Here is a 3,690-nt window from a genome sequence, read left to right on the forward strand (position 1 = left end):
GCTTGTCGGGATCTCTTTCCGCACAGGGCTCCGAGGCCTCTCCTGCGCGGGGACACCTGTGCCCACTCGCGGCAGGGACCCCCGGTGTCGCCCCAGTCACATAGGCAGCCTCCCTCTCCACTTGCAATTGGAACCGCCACTTAGGTCGTGGGGCGCACGCAGGGCGCCACCCCCCTGGCTCCCGCTCCCGTCTGGCCCCTCCTCCCTACTCCTCCTCCGCCGCCGCCCCGCCCTCCCGACTTTTCCTGCACCTTCAGCCAGGAGTTTGGTGCTGCCCCATCCCATCGCCGCCACGCAGGGACCGGAGCGCGGGTGCCACCGCCATCTCTGCTTCTGTCCAGGTCGGACTCCAGGATCCAGGTGGGACCCGCTTCCCTGTCCTCCATCCCGCACTGCCGCCTCTTCCAGCACGGCACCACGCCAGAGTCGCACGCTGGGACGCGTGCTGGCGGGCACAGAGCCCCCTGGAGATTTGGGGAGGTGGGTCCGCTTTCCAGGGCCCCCAGAAGGATCAGCACCCTGCCAGGCTGTGTAGATCCGGTGGGATTCAGGGAAACCCCCCTAGCTCCCCCAGGAGCAATGAGGAAACAGCGCATACCTACTATAGCCCAGAGATGGGGGTGCACGGGGGGCGGGGACGGGGGATGCAAGGACGCGCACCCCGATAACTTTATTCCAGGCCTTCCGTCTACTTTGGAAATGGAAGGGACAGCCAGGTAAATCAGGAAGCCAGGGGCCTAGGGGATGGATTTGGGTAAAATTTGTGTTGTGGGGGTGGCTTAGACCTCAGCTTCCGTTTCCACCACACACTTGCCCCGGAGCAAACAAAAAAGCAAAATAAAAGACAAAAACCCAACCCCCCCTCTACTTTACCCCCCCCTCCAACCCGCAGCTTAAGCCTAACTCCAACCCCAACTAGTGCATTTACTTAAAGGGGGCCCCAACTGAAGGACTCATTTGGGAAACAACAGGTAGGGTGATGCTCTTTAAAGAACTGGTTATTGCAGGTGCTAGTTCGCGGACTCGGTTGTTGTTGTTGTTTGTATTTCTTGTATGCCTGAGGGGGTTCTTTGTCCTGGGAGAGCTTGCCTGAAGTGTCCACAGTATTCACATCTTTTGAAACAAATGATTTTTCAGAGCTCTGAACTTGCAGTTGGGAGATCCGAGTTTTGGCAGATCACTCACTGACTAGCATGTTGTGCTTTGGCTGGACTTCTATTTCTCCATCTTTCAAACTAGATATTTAGGTTAAGGTAATTACTGAGTATTGTTTAGGACTATTTCCTTTAGTAGTATCTGAGGTGTTTTCCAGATGAAAAAAGGGATGTTTTAATTCTTTAACCTGTTATAAATATTGCTAATGTCATGAATCCCCAAATCGGTATTGATCTCGGCATTTGGGTTATTCTAGGTATTTATGCCGTGTGCTCTCAGGATCTTTCCATCCTAAAGTTATAGAGAAAACACGTGTGTAAGAAACCCAGCACCATGGGACTATGTGAAGATAAGGTGCCTCATACTAACCTAAAGAATTGTGTTTACTTGAAAACGATACTTGCAATGATGCACAACAAATGTGGCACAGCTTTTCTTCTGTTTTGGAGAAAAATAAAAATTGCATCTTTTAATTGCTACCCCTGAATATTGTTTGTTACATTTTAGCATAAAGTTGTGTGCAGAATATTAAAAAAGTGGTTTCAGACCACTTCAGAGCCTCTCTGAAATTAAGCTCAGGATCACAGATGCCAGTAATACATTTCATTGTCTTGGAATGAATCCCAGAAAATAGCAGAGGTTAACTAAACAGATAAGCCAGAAATTAGGAATTGACATACAGAAACACAAGTTGTACTCTGAATGTGTACTGTAAAGTGTCAATGTAACTTTGCTTCCTTTTTGAGAAAAACAAAAACACAAACCTTTGACTTTGTTTGAACAGAGAAAGATAGGCTAGTTTCTGTCTCTACTTGTGATGTTGCTAGTGCTTTCAAAATTATTTGAGACTTATTCATTGCTAGTTAAGATAGGCATAGAAGTACTTCTGTCTCTTTCAGCTGGCTTTGGAGTAAAATAATAAAAACAATCTGTCCCACACTGAGGTTTGTGTGCAGTTTGGGAGAGTAGAATTGATTTGAATTACTCTTAAGAGCATGTTTTAACTTATTTTTGATGTCTTTCCAACCTTGGACTGGAATGGCATCCGTCATTCAGGCATTTTAATTCCCTATCTCTGAAGTAGATGCTTTTCTCCTTTGAAGCAGATGCTCAGAGATTTAAGCAACTTGCTTGTTGATTGCACAGGGAGTAGAACTTAGACTCCCTGACCGGGAGATGCCTGGAAAACCACTGGGACTATAGATAGATCTGAGAGCTCAGGGGCCACAGCCAAGTCATTGATGGCTTGGGCGTACCATTGTGGTTTTGAGATGTGGACCTTTGCCCTTCAAACTAATTTATTGAGATAAACACAGTCCTCTCTTCCCACTTAGGCCACTGTTATAGGACCGAATAGTTGTATTTGGGAAACGCAATAGCTTTGGGAGGTCTTGGAAATAAGATTTAAAGATATCCAGAAAAAAATAAAAAGTAGTCTTTTGGCAGATATTGTACTATATTCTTTATTCTGAGAGCCAAGCATTCATACTTAAAAAAAATGTCCTGTGGAGTTAGAAATGAAGGAAAAGGCTTAAGGTTGGTTTTAATTCTTAAGATTTTGTGTGATTTACAAATTCCGATTTTAATTAAGTTAGAAAGGCACAAATGTTCACCTACTGGTCAGACTTAGCATGTTTTGGAGTTTGTATTCCAATCTGATCCATTTTTGTTTGGAATTTTTCAAATATTTTTATGATTCAGTAGTAACATCTGTTTTCACATGCATGATCATATTAATCTGAAAATTTTTAACCCTTTGAGCTATAGCATATCTGAAGTGCTTACAACAAATACATTGGTTGACAATGTAACAAGTATTTTTATTATTATTATCATCATTATTAGTTGTTATTGTATAAAGCAGTTGTGATTTCATATGTCAGTTAGGAGTGCCATGAATCTTGATCAATGCCACACCTTCCATCCTTATTTTGTCCCCTTCCATCTTTACCCTCACGATATGTAATTCAATTTTTCACATGATGTACAATGAATATACTGACTGCCTTTGTTCGCTCTTATCCCTCCTTTCATGTGCCCTCTCTTTAACCTTCCTCCCAAAACACGTTGACACTTTCTGGCATTCAGCAAGTCATTTTTAACAGACATCTATAAGGCAAATACGCCACTACTTGTTAATCAAGAAAAAGAACTCTGCCAAAAATCATTTCTCCAGGCTGGGAATGTGGCTTAGTGGTAGAATGCTTGCCTAGCATGCATGAAGCCCTGGGTTCAATTCCTCAGTACCACATAAACAGAAAAAGCTGGGATTGGCACTGTGGCTTAAATGATAGAACTCTAGCTTTGAGCAAACGAAGCTCATGGGCAGTGCCCAGGCTCTGAGTTCAAGCCCAGGACTGGAAAAAAAAATTGTTTCTCCCAGAATCTTTTTGTCTGGTCCTTTCTTATCACAATGTAGTTTCACCTTATTTTTTTTTTAAATTTTATTTTATTTTATTTGTGAACAAACTGTACAGAGGGGTTACAATTGCATGGGCAGGATAATGCGTACATTTCTTACCAAGCATTGCAGCC

At 43.8% G+C, this 3,690-nt stretch overlaps 1 protein-coding gene across 4 annotated transcripts in view; it reads left to right on the forward strand.

The window, feature by feature from the left end:
* Nucleotides 1–279: 279 nt before the first annotated feature.
* The window catches only part of Lepr (leptin receptor), a 68,091-nt gene continuing 64,680 nt past the window's right edge, over nucleotides 280–3,690 (forward strand). Inside the window, exon 1 of one of the 4 annotated variants that reach the window (XM_013020593.1) lies at nucleotides 280–360. The gene's annotated coding sequence lies outside the window, so the exon portion shown is untranslated. The other 3 variants (XM_013020594.1, XM_013020595.1, XM_013020596.1) reach the window with 3 other exon arrangements.

The sequence above is a fragment of the Dipodomys ordii genome, unplaced genomic scaffold (genome assembly GCF_000151885.1).
Source record: "Dipodomys ordii isolate 6190 unplaced genomic scaffold, Dord_2.0 Scaffold51, whole genome shotgun sequence".
NCBI classification, from domain to species: Eukaryota; Metazoa; Chordata; class Mammalia; order Rodentia; family Heteromyidae; genus Dipodomys; species Dipodomys ordii.